Raw genomic sequence first — 13,812 nt, 5'->3', positions numbered from 1 at the left:
TGCTCCTATAGATGTTTCAGCGTAAAGGTCAATGCGCGAACAGTATCTTCTCAGCCCTAGAACTATACTTTCACACTTTGTATCAGCTTCTACTTTACAACTAAGTTGTCCTTTTTTTTAATCTTACCCCAGGTTTCCGAAGAATGTTCTGGGAATCCTCCAGACAATGTGATAGAAAACTTCTATTTGGCTACTTTCATCCTGCATTTTGAATGATGGTTCAGATGAGGAAGAGCTTTTTCAGTGCTAAACTGTACTTCTGCTGCAAATTTTACACTCCGTACCGGGAGACTACATCCAGGCTGATACACTGAAAAAAAAAGAAAAAAAAGAAAAAAAATCTTTCACCATGCAGAAACATGTTAAATATGTATCAACTGAAGGCAGTAAATGTCTGTTAGGGTGTTCTTCTTTCTGCTTTTGTAACTCTTGGGCAGGATCATCAATATTAGGTGTAAAAGAAAGGCTGCCTGAACATTTCATTTAGCACTCAAAACATACAAAGAAGTATGTACAGAAGTGAGTTTAAATCAATTTTACAGAAACATCCATTTTCAAAAATTGGGTCCTGTACCACAGTGTAGGCAGGGAAGAACAAGACATTTTTAGTGCATAAATTTTAACTTCGCAAAGGCGGCAATTCCCAAACAATTCCCCATACAACAATTTTATTCCTTTTGTGTCCTTTTTATCAACACGCTGCTAGATACTTCTCTATCTTAATCCATTAGCTTCGTGATCGCACTGCACAGAACGACAGTCTTTGTCAGGACTGCACTGTACCATGAAGAAAAAGCAACAGATCAAGCAGTGAGCACATGTACTTCCAACTGCTCTCTATACAGTGAGACAGACTGTAAAAGAAAAGAAGGTATCTGCATTGTAAAGCAGGACAGCAGTATTGTTTTGAACTGTACGCTGCATGCATTTCAGTGATGTGAAAAGGACAGACACCTGCTTTTTGACTTACAAGTCACGTAGTCTGTAAAATAACAGAGTAAACTTGATCTGATGAATTGTCCAGTATAGGAGTAACATTAACGGTTTCTCAAATGTCTTGCAGATTATTTATTACAAAGGTTTTCTAGTATGAAGAGTAACCATGTTACAAGACAGTGGCACTACCTCACAGCCTGCAGATTCACACTGGAGATTTCTCAAGGACACTGTGCAGCCTTCAGGAAAGCAGAGACGGAATAAACGTCGCAAGCTTAAATCTAAGATAAAACTAATTAATGGCTGAAGAATTATCACGCTTTTTAACTGGAGAAGGGCTTCCTCCACAAAGCTCGTCTCTCGGCAAAAATCCATTCTGCAGTTGGCAAGAGAGGGGCCAAGCCTGGTGTGCTGTGAGAGACTCATCCCCATCTGCAGTATGTATGTGGAAACTAGTCATCTTGGATGATTCAAATCTTGCAGAGACAGGAATTCCTGTTGCCCTGCTCACACAGATGCTTGTGGACAGCTCGAAGGCTCCTTGAGCGGTATTCTAGCATTCTGACAATTTAATTTTTAGTGGTTAATACAGTGCAGGAGTTACCTTTAAAAATACTTGTCCCAGACAGGTTAAATATGTAATTAGAACCCCATGTATATTTAATAAAATTAAATGTGTTGTTTATATTGAAACTATTTGTAATAAAATTAAATATGTGAAATACTACGTGTAACTGTACCCATGTAAAATACACAAACATACAACTTTCTATAGCAACATATATGTTGTTGTACTCAGCAAGCAATTTATATAGTCGCAGCGTGATTAATTTCAATCCATACTTTTAAATGCATGTCTTAAGAGCATTAGTGTATACTTTAATTACTGTGCCAAGCAGATGAGCACACAATAGCAGCTATCATTTCTGAACTTTACAGACATGGTTCACTATTTGAAAAAGCCCTTCTCAGAGGAACATTTGCTTTACAAAAGCAATAGACTCTTGATCTGATCAGTGTTGCTTAATTTTAAAATCAAATCACAAATTTCATGACATTTAGCATTGTTCTTCAAGCTTTGGCTCCTGCAGTTATGCAATTACAAAGCACTTATCAATCTTTAAGACTAAGTATATCTCTAACGCTCATGTTTTTTGCTTACAGCATGTATCCCAGCAGCTCAAAAACCACCCAGCTCAGTAAAACTCTACAGCATTCTAACATCTTACAGCATTTAAACTACGTCATATACTGAATCCAGGCTGATATTTTTCTGAATTAATACCTGAAATTAGTAATGCAACGCTACTAACCTGGAACCTGTTGTAAAGGCCAAGGCTAGGCCAGCCAACAGCATCAGCTCGGGGCAATGCCTCTAGCTGAGCGTCAGCAAGAACACCCGCATGCCTCAGGCGGCTTGGAGGGAGCAGCCACGAAGCCTGTCCTGGCTACCACCATCTCGTGGATCTGCGTGTGACCGCCCCAGCCAGCCAGGCCTTCTGTGTCACCCCTCAGCTGGCTGAGTGCCACCAAGGCAGGTGAAGGTGGAGGCCCTGCGGGGCAGCGCAGGGGCTGGGGCATGAGCCCTGTGAGAGGGGGCTGAGGGGACTGCGCCCACCCAGCCTGGAGAAGGGGAGGCTCTGGCCGACAGCCTTTTGTACCTCAGGGGAGGTTACTGAGAAGTCAGAGCCAGGTTGTTCACAGTGGGGTGTGGTGGGAGAACAAGACACAACAGACAGAAGTTGAAATATGAGAAGTTCAGTCTGGAAATAAGGAAAAATTTTCTGCCGTGAGGTCAGTCAAGCAGGCTGCACAGAGAGGCTGCACAGCCTCCATGGCGGGAGGCCACCATGACCCAGCTGGATGAAACTTTCATCAACCCGGCCTGATGTCACAGCTGACCCTGCCTGGAGCAGGAGGTTGGACTAGATGCCTCCTGAGGTCCTCTCCAACTGGAGATATGAGCCTATGATCATTCTGTGTTGTTGATGTGGCATGCTTTCTGGAGCTAGGCTTTTCTCACGAAGCTTGGTTTGCTCTGTTCACTCCTTGGAGCCCTCACCATGACACTCTTCAGACCTCACAAGGGTCTTATCTAACACTAGTGTTGTTTTTTTCTTGAAGAGCCATCAGTTTCAGGCACTGGAAAGCCGAAGTATATTAGCAGATACTCTGAAAGCCATGAGTTGATTTTGAACTGTAATTGTTACTATCTAATGAGTAACCCTCCTATGGTAACATCATGCAAAACAGAGAAGGAACAAAAAAATACCTTGTAAATTTTTTTCCTCATCATGAACAAAATTAAACTCAGGACATTTTCCCCTCATCTTTTCAAAAAATACAACTCCATATCTGACCTTGACATATCCTTTCTCATGGGGGCAAATCAGCTGCTAAAACTGCTGGTGTAAATGTATTTCCATTATTTTTCTCCTGCGTATCTTCTACATTTTGAGATCCGAAAGCACACCATGGGTATCAAGAACAGCCCTATACAGGCAGGCAGCTTCCACACCTAACACAAAATCAAAGCACATGCACAGCAAGACCCATGAAACTGATCTCCACACATGTACCTGTTTTTGTAACTACTATAACACAGAGCATAACAACATAGATTCAACAATATATGAAGGAACTGAGAAGTAAGTGTTGAGCTACCTAGAACTTCAACAATCTGACATTTTTTTCACATGTTCATCATCTGGCTGTTACATGAGGTCCTGGGTATATTTTGGTACACCGATTGTATTATTCAAGTCTGAAAACAGTGCAGAGTGAACTCACTGAAAAAAAATTTACTAGGAGTAGTAAGAAATACAGTTATAACAGGCCAGCCCAAAGCACTTCTAAAACACTGTTAGTACAACGCTGCTACACTTTTATTTGAAGACCACCTTCCTAAAGCAACTGATTTCCATCAGTTCTTGGAGTGCTTTTGCTCAATTTCTTTTCCTTGTCCAGCTGTGCCCTAACTTCACTTTACTAATGTATATAATTTTCTTCAAGAAAAAAATCAAGTCAGGTTCCTGCTTCTGGCACCAAGATATTACTGAGCTCCATGAGCTATTAAGGGGTTCCAAACTATGGCAAACAAGTCCCCCAAGGCTCACTTTGGAAAAAATATAAAAACACAGGTCTAAGCTTGCCAGAGCGTCTGCCTCTTACATTCATAGAAACTTGCTGCAGAAGGAAAAAAAAATATCTTTATTATGTATGAGGTACAGACCATCTGCGGTGGGCTCCAAGAGCCAACTTGGGGGGGGGGGGGGGGGGGGGGGGGAGGGGGGGGCACTGTTCCCAGCTGCACCACAGTCAGCAAAGAGCTTAAGACTTGGAGAAGCTGTTTGTATGTATGAAAGAGATGATGGATTAGGATGAAGAAGGATATACAAGACATGTCATTTAAAGGATGGAAAAAAACTTACTACGTACGTACTGTGTGTAGGGGTATACAGAGAAGAGCAACAAGAACAAAGAAAACCTGGTGAAGACAGAAAGATTGGCCCACACAAAAAAGTTTTCTAGGAGTGCTCTCTCCCTGTCACTGTAGTGGAAGGAAGAAGCATACAGAAGGTAAGAAGGGATGGTAACATTATTACTCTGGTTGTAATATGGACCACTGACTCCTCATGACATGGGAAATAAGAATGGCAACTGCAGTAAACTGGTAGCAAGGAAGAATTTGGGGAAGCTTTCTTTCTCACTCTTTTCTTTTAAAGAATTGAACACTTCTTTCAATATTAGTCTTATAAATTTTCTTAATTCTCGACACCTCTTTTCACTACTACCATTACACATATCCATATTAGTTATTTACTATTATGCATGCCATAAAGCTCAATAGTGTTTCATTTCTGAAAAAGCAAAAAACAACTTTGTTTTTTAACTTTAACCACTGAAACTTGAACTACATTTAACCTCCCACCAGAAAAAAAAAATCCCACGAGAACATTTTCTAACTTCTAGCAGCTCGCTATGCATTTATGTGTTTGCAGTTCAATAAACAGAAGAGAGTTACATTAGCTATAAATGAACTGTGACTAGGTAAATATGAGTAAACCTTTCGAAGTGACTGTCGCTGATTCCGTCAGGAAGCAAATCTACATCTCAAACCAAAATCATCAGAAGTCTTTGTCCTGTTCTGCTAAAATTTGCTGGCTTTTTAAACACTACAGTTAAACTCCTGATTTCATTGATACCCCTGGCTAAAACTCCGCTCACCTCTCCGGGGCCAGGATTTCACCTGGAATTTGAATCTATATATGGGTTGATCCTGTACGTACTTACCCATGATGGAAGGGACAGTGACATTTGAGCTCTGGTGAATGTTGCCCTCAGACACTGAAGTCACTTTTCTCAGTGGTCTGCTCCACCTAGCTGCTGGAGATTACGACTCTCCATGCTGAATCAGCAAATGTAGACCTAAGGTACGCTGCAGCAGCTTAGCAGAAACTGATGCATTTTGGAGGGTTTGAGCTGAACCTGTGGGTTTGCAATGAAGCAGCTAAAGTGTGGGTACACGTTCCCTTCCTCAGATTCTACTGAGGAATCGGTAATCCCCAGTGAAAGGGTGGAGCAGGGAGTTTGGGGCAGTAGCAACTCAAACCACTTCAAGGAGGTTTGCCAGAGCTTGTCTGTCAGCACTGGGGCTTCACTCCTGTAAAGCATCCTATCGACTTCAAAGGGACAGCATACACTGGTGCAATTAGTGACATCCTCGCTTGCAGAGGAGACTGAAGCCTCATTAAAATACGTATTTTTTAAATGTGCATGATGACATCACTTTCACTTTGCTAAAGTACTACAAATAGTAGGAGAAATAGTGCAAGATTATTGTGCTTAAATTTGCTTATTTCTTTAAAATAAGGTAAATTTTGCCTACATATGCCAATATCCATAGAAAACTTACTAACTGTATACCCCTGCAAATCTATGCTAATCTGTTTACACTAGCATAAATTAAGAAGAGCCCTAGCTATAAAAATGCCTTTTTATCCAAGTATCTAGGAATATGCTTATGCCTAAACAGGGAATTTTAAGTTGTTTCCCAGACTGTTCCTGTATCCAACTGCAACCTGTTTATTTTGACCTCAGTTCTTAGAAACTGTTGATGCCACGGTAGAAATATGCTGTGTGTTCCAACAGGCAACAAACAGTCCTAATGACAGAATACTCCATCTGTGCTGCCAGAGCATACAGCCTCAGTCTATAGCTCGTATATGCTCTAGCTGAGCACAAACCCTCACAACACGGAGACAGCAAGAATGTAACCTGCACTGCAGCTCACACTGCAAGGTACGTTCTGACATGACAAAACTACCCGAAACAGGCCTTCACAGAGAGTCTAAAGTCAGCCAGTTTACACCAGTACCATGCAAACACACCAGCAGCACTTTCATTCTACCCGCCCTGATCTGGTTTTATTCAGTACAGGCTTTCAGGTTTTTTTAAATGTTTCAAAACTACAAAGTAAAGAAAGCTGACTTAAAAACTGTCCAGTGCTATCAAAAGGTAAGAGTTAAAGTGTGCGGAACATATGGCACTATTTACAGCAGGCTAACACACTGAATTCAAGGGAATTTTCCATCAGCTTCATACTCTGGAAAAGGTATATTACAGAAAAATGCATGTGGGGATCCTTTAATTTTTCTTGCATCTTCTCTTCTTATATGATGCAGCTGTGGAGCAACACCCACTGGTATTGGTAGCATGAAACGGCGATCCTTTTCTTTTACCAAGGTCTGGTACCAATTATCATGGATTTAGAGGCACTATATAAAAGACAGTGCTGATTTGTTTCTAAATTTGTATCTTGATTAAACTGTCAGACTACAGCACAAAAGCAAAGCTCACCTGACTTTAAAATGTTACTACAATAAATTATCCAAGAAGTGCAGTACAATTTGAAAATGCTTATAAATGGATCAACACTACACTTTATGTTTAAATTTTAAATTTTGGTGATGCCAAATCAAATGGGAGTAGACGCAGCATTTTATATTCAAATTGTAAACTCAGTCTGTCCAAAATAAAAACTGTATGTGAGGAGAGACTGTGAAGAAGCAGGATTTTAAAAATCTACAAATTAGACAAGAAAATAACAACTGCATTATTATTTTCAAGATTATTTTAAACTGTATTGTGGTACACAGAAAAACAAACATGAAAGACCAAAACTCATTCTCAGGAACACAGATGTAAACCTCCATGGGTCAGAATAGCACTTTTCAGCATTTACCCCTGTAAACAGAGCAGAATTTGGTCTCGCTCCAATTAAAGCGAAGTCATTTCCCTCAGGATAGCTTCAATGACACTGAATATATTTTAACTATCTAGAATTTCAACATCTAGGATTAGTGCTGTAAACATACATCTCAACTGCACTCTTAAGGAAAGAAAGAGTCAACATAAACATGGTGAAGCAAAAGCAAGATCAGCCATGCAGAACTTCCAAAAAGTAGTTTAGGAATTAAACTACTGTTATTAAAGTTACTGTTATTAAACTAGGGTTATTAAAACTTTAACAATATACTGAACCATTTTGTATAATGCAAATATTATGAAAAAAAGATTAATTTTCAATCATGATTACAAGCCATCACTTTTCCTAAAGCCTCTGCTTTTTTTACCAGTGTTCTTGCATGTCCTAACACAATTTTTCTACTTTTACATGGTATCCCTCTAAGAAAAAAACTATTCTAAATTAATTAATTAGCATGCACCCTTCCAGAGAGGGAATATATGATAAAATTATTACATAGTGAAGTTCAGGCATATTTTTATACCCTCAAAAGAGGGTAATTGATCCTCCCCTCTCCCCAGTTTCAAATGTGGAACTTGGCTGCTATGGCTTCTTTCCCACACAAATCAAGCCTTAGCTCTTTTGAATTGAAACAATATGGGATGATTATTGTGGGAAATTTTTTACTGTTACTGTAATTTAAAACTTTCTGTACCCAATTTTGCATTTTCTATAAATCAAAAACCCATTTCACTTAGGGCTACAATTAAACAGAGGAAATCAAAGACTAACTTCTAAGGAACTCTTGCTATTAATCATAGGATGAACTAGTAGTACAACTACTTTTACTGCAGTTTCTTTCTGCCTGAGAACTACATTTTAATCTAAAGCTTGAGCTCTTGAAGAGACTGTGTCACTGATGAGACAAATTAAATAAAGGTATACTAAATGGTATAGCATTTAAGATGGAAGAAAAAACCCAAAGCACACCGACTTCTGTAGTAACTCCAAAAAAATCACTAGCAACAATACAATCAATCATAGTTATTTATTTATAGCAGCTTCTCTCACCTTTTAAGACAACAGAAGCCTGCTAAAAACTACAGTGCTGGCAACATCTGCACCATCGCAATGCTGCTATAAAGACAACTACTCAGGGTCTGATGCTGCAATTACAGAAGCTATTGCACCTTTTCTTTCACCAGAAGCAGCCATGGAATCATGTCTTTTACTTTATGTAAAATGTAATGCACTGAAATACAGGTTTTTCTCCTTTTTAAAGAATAATTTACAAAAGCAATTGATTTCAACATCAAAATTTAAAATTTAAAATATGACATACAAAATTAATATAGTAGTGAAAAATGAAAGCTTGCAGAATATGCAAACTTAAGGCTTCTGCTTTTTCAAACCAGAAGTCAAAATGATGCATTTTTAGTTCCTAAAAAGAAAAATGCACCTTAATTACTAGAAAAAATAAAATATAAACTCTTAAAATCAAAAGAAAGACATGTTTCACCCAGCTGTCTTTATTTTTCCCCTCTGTCTCTGTTTCTCAAAAAAAATATTTTTTTTTATGTCATTACTGTTTTCCAGTGCCCAGATACTTTTAGGGAGAGGTTTAATGCCTCATGGCATTACTCTTAGCAAAACTGTCACAGAGGTACAAGTGACCACATTATTTGCAGCAGAAGATCCACAGTAAGAAAAAGAATAAAATAAAATATATACTCAAAAATTGGCTTCCATTTAAAACAAGGTCTGTAACATGTATATTCCATACTAAAGATGAACCTTTTGCTGATTGCAAGGTAGCATTAAAATGTATCTTTTTAAAATTCCTCCCCCCTCCCCCCCCTTTTTTTTTTTAATCAGACACAAAGGAAAAAAAGCTGTTTAGAGTTTTGTTACTGGAAGGGCTTCTTACAAAAATCTTTGCAACAATGACTTACTATTCAAATACTGTCTTTCAATAAAACCAACAGAAAAAAAGTTTTCAGGCTGGAGAAGAGTTAGATTTAAAGAAATGACTTACTGAGACTACAGACTGAAACATTGTTTTACTATTGATTTTATTGCTAACCAAGATTTCCAGCGGACTTGCAGATCTCATCATCTCTGACAAACTCCCAGGGCAATCAACACCCATTTTCAAAAAGCGCATTCAAAACATGTCAGTTTGTCTGTGACACAACGAGTTCCCAGGTCTTTGCTTCAGTTTGCTGTAACTTGCTCATCATTTTGAGCATACCATCTGCCGAGCTGAAGGAAAGGGGGACTTCTCATTTTGTCTTCTCTGATCTGAGCATCAGCCAAAACCAGGTACTGACTACAGAGGAGAGGCACAAGCCAAAACAATTCCTACTACCATAGCCTTGCCTACCAGTAATTTTGGAGACTGGATGGGCACTGACCTGAAGAATAAAGAAGGAGTGGTGAAAACCCAAAAATAAAACAGAAGTTTTGAAATCTTGTGCAAACTGCATGAAAAAACTGCAGCATATACTCCATTTAGGTAGTTACAAACCCTGCTCAACTTAACTGTCCAAACTAGAACCTTTGTCCCTTCTCTTTTAATCCTCAGGTTGATCACACTAGTTTCTCCCATTTAATCTCAAATGATACTGTAAACTGAAGAGGGAAACTGCCTACCCTGGCCAGCTTACACTCCTTGGTGCTCAGGATGCCTACATACAGCTTGGACTGGAAGTGTTCTCATACTGCGGGTAACTAGAATATAAGATGACTGGTTACCAGAAGCACTCACAAACCAGCTGGAGACACCTAAACACAAGCACTAGAACATACATGGAGCCCAGCAGCACTCACCCGAAGATTTTCAGCACCATTAATAACCAGGCTATAAAGCTCCTAAATTGGGCAGAGGATTACTAGGAAACATTTCAGAAATCTCTGGCTGTAGGACTCCTGTTATTTTCACTTCTGGTTCAAAGCACTGTTTTTCACACAGCCCTTACCAGCTGCAGGTAAGAGGAGAGGGGAAGCAGGAGGAGGGTGGAGAGGACATGGAAGCTACACAGTCTGGAACTACCAGTGGGTGGCTGCAAAAGTAAGCCCTATGCATAAGAATCTGCATGATTTGATTCTCACAGGTACGCTTATTAAAAATTTGGGAGGGGGGGACATGACACACCCACCCAAACAGTTTTTACAGTACCCATTAAAACACAGCCTTCTGCAGTAACTGAAGCAGTCAGTACAGCTTTTAGCTGGCTTGAAGCTGTCCACATGGTGGAACCAGTGTGGCTCTCTGCACTCGGTCAAATCCTCGTCTGCTTCCCAACTCTGTGCATCACGTGTGTGTCTGGGGCACTCTCCAGTGTAGCTGTGCCCTTGATGAGAACGAAAATTATAGACAGGGCGACGGAGAAAGCCTGCTCACTTGAGCTGACTGTAATTTGCTACACAATGCCAATGCTGCACGAGCCAGGCACACTTGCGTGTCTTGTAGAAACTAAACTCTTAATACAGAGGATCGGTTGCTGTAAAAAGAAATAAACTGCAAACTCACCTACATTCAGGCAATCAGGAGGATAAAAAGAATGGAATAATCAGACAAAAAAGAGTCAGCAAACAGAAGATCTAAAACATATCAGTGTCTTTATTTTAAAAAGTTCCCTCCCCGTTTTCTATCCTGCAAGGAGCACATAAAATTTTATGATCTGTAAGTTTTAGTTACCATGGTCATTGTTTAGTATTCTATAAAGGCTTGAGGGGTTCGGTTTTGGTGGGTTTTTTTTTGTTTTTTAGTCAATGATCTAATTAACTTCCCCACACAATCTTAAGATACTATCAACATACTGGATTTTAATTATTTGTACAGCAGAATCCTAAACTGGAAGGGCAACAGACCAGGCAATTTCACAGCATCTTTCTGTTGAGCTGTTCTGATCAGACTTAGACTTCGATTTGGGTTATATCCATGCAGGTGCTGTGTGTGGTGCAATCTCTGCTATTACTTATGAATGCATAAAACAGAGCGACTAATTTACAAGATGGTGGTGATGAAACATACCTCATGGCAGGTAAGCAAGAGAGCACATAACCTTCCACTTCGGTAAAGAATGCTACCGAATCTTGCAAGGCAGAGGAGTTGCCTCCTAAAGCTATGAGTGAAAGTCTCCATTCAAAGGAAGTCAAAGACTTGGAATAGCAGCTGCAACACAGATCCAGACTATGAGATGCGGTCTTGCACAAAGCAGTATTTAACCCCTCAAATTCTGTAGGCATTGCATTTCAAAACAGTCCACAACTTTTCCCTTCTCAGCTCAGTGTTCTCCACATGTATGTTATACGTGGTTTATTCAGACAATAACTGTTTCTCACAGAAGAAATCCCACGAGCAACGTCAGGGTTACCTCCAACTCACAAGGGGAGGTGCTGAGGCAGAGATGGAAGAGGAAACTGGAAGAGGCTCTTACTGTTACACCCAAGGCTGAGTGTAAAAGAATCTCCCAACTTCTTAACTCATTTTTCCAGACAAGAGCACCACCACTCCCACATATCAATACTTCATCAAGGTCTAATTTCTAGACAACAGCATGTCTAAGATGCATATTTTACGGATTAAAGGATATTATGTTAAAGGATAGAAAAGTGACTAGATAAAACTCTCAGGACTGCAGACTATTTTGATCAGAAAGAGTTAACCCCAGTGATTTCAATGGCACAATAAAAATTATTCTTTGTACCCAGTATTTCTCCCAGTGGCTTCTACAGTAGTAGTACCTCCTGGTACATAAAGGACAGAAAAAAGCTGTATCGTTTGAGTGGGACTTAAACTCTATGTAGGCCTTGAATTAGTCATCTGCAAAGAGATGAAATTCACTCTGTGAAGAATGGCTTTATTTTTTTAATTGCCATTAGAAGTAATGCCCACTAGACAGTAATGTGAAACATAGCTATTGATCACCTGGATAAACCTTTTCATTGGAAGTGTTTTTCAAAAATGCTCACACAGAGCTGTAACACAGTCTGAAAGTGCACTAGCAAAGTAATTTTTCAGCTTGATTTCTTGATGTTAAGTGAATTGCAAGACTTTTCTATTTGTTCTCCCACTATTTGCGACCTTAAAACTAATTTACACAGTTAAGACATAGGCCAGGTTTTTCACAGATTCATCTTCATGAAAGCTTGTTAGCTCTTCCTGCTGAACATTCAGTAAATCTGTATTTTAGGTTACATTGTAACTCAGGCGGAACATACTGATGACAAGGAAAGTTTCAAAATTCGGGGATTTGATACTGGCTCACTCACCCTCCTTTTCCACCTGAAGTTCAATCCACCACCAAGCAAGTGTATACTTTCATGTATTCAGCTCGGCAGGCATCAAAAGTTGAAAGGCTTGCCGCAATTATTTTAACAATAATGGAATTATAGTGCTTCTGCGTCCAACCCAGAACCTTATATGGGTGCAAAACAGCCATATCCAACTGACAGTGTAAAGAAATCTATTTTGGGAAGAGAATTACACTCATACTTTAAGTTCCTTCGAACTCACTAAAACTGATGGCAAGATGAGGACTGCAGTGTTACAGGCTGAAGAAATATTCACCAGCAAGTACATACAGATGTGTATATACAGTACCTTCCATAAGCGTGAAAGTATCCTCAGAAAGTTATAACCATATTGTTGTCACTTCTGACTGCCACACTGGCCTGCTCTTTACAACAGGTACAACCACCTTGCAGCTTGCTTCCCTCTCACTGATCAATCCCCTATTTCTAGAAAGTGTAGACCACCTTGTTCCCAGCTGGCTGTATCTGCCGCCAAGCACTTCCCTAGCTGTTTGCCTTAAGTTTAAGTTTTGACTCCTGAAAACATTTTGGAGCAAAAAATACAAGCGCCTGATGGTTACCCATTTTTATCCTGTTCACCACCACCACCCCCTGAGAGCATTTTGTGTTACAGAGAAGAAAGTAATTGCCACTCTAAACAAAGTACTAAATAGCATCTTAAATGTGTGCACGTGAATATTACATGTTTAACCTCATTTTTATTTACACCAAATAGGAATGCATCCATACAAAAAATACGCTTACCTCATATGTGAAACATACATATATGTATCTACTAGAGTGGGTTATACTTTAAATGAAATAATTTTATAGAGACATTCAGAAGGCACCAAGGAGACAGTAGAAATAATTGGTTTAGTATAATTTAAAATGTAAATGTCATGTAATATGTAATTTAAATGTAAATCTGCACCTTAAACCTTCAATCCATCAATGTAAATCTCCATTTAAGAAACAAAATTTCCATGTGATCATGTTAATTCCTCCTTCTATAATAATTATAGAATGAGAAATGTATAACCTTCAATTAAAACCTGGTAACTATCTTCATAACAGACTGAGTTGGAAAACTATTTTAAAAAAATGGTTACTAATAAAAATAGATTTTAAAATGTAAATGATTTATTCACGTAATAACTAAGCAACCAAAAAATCTCTATACTTCACACTGCACTAAAAACAAAACCAAACCCCATGATGAACCCCTGCAGCAAAATTTATACATGCATACCCTTTGGGCCTGTAACAGAGTTTCCATCCATTTTGGGATCAATTCCCTCCCACACACCCTGCAATTCATAAATGCATGC

General features: G+C 39.2%; 1 long non-coding RNA gene across 1 annotated transcript in view; it reads right to left on the bottom strand.

Annotated features, from left to right (window-relative positions):
- LOC130150818 (uncharacterized) overlaps positions 1-13,812 on the bottom strand; it is an 82,224-nt gene that overhangs the window by 61,384 nt on the left and 7,028 nt on the right. Inside the window, exon 3 of the long non-coding RNA XR_008822395.1 lies at positions 128-310. This is a non-coding gene — a long non-coding RNA (uncharacterized LOC130150818). The remainder of the gene's footprint in view (positions 1-127; positions 311-13,812) is intronic.

The sequence above is a fragment of the Falco biarmicus genome, chromosome 5 (genome assembly GCF_023638135.1).
Source record: "Falco biarmicus isolate bFalBia1 chromosome 5, bFalBia1.pri, whole genome shotgun sequence".
NCBI classification, from domain to species: domain Eukaryota; kingdom Metazoa; phylum Chordata; class Aves; order Falconiformes; family Falconidae; genus Falco; species Falco biarmicus.
This window is presented reverse-complemented; position numbering and strand designations above follow the sequence as displayed.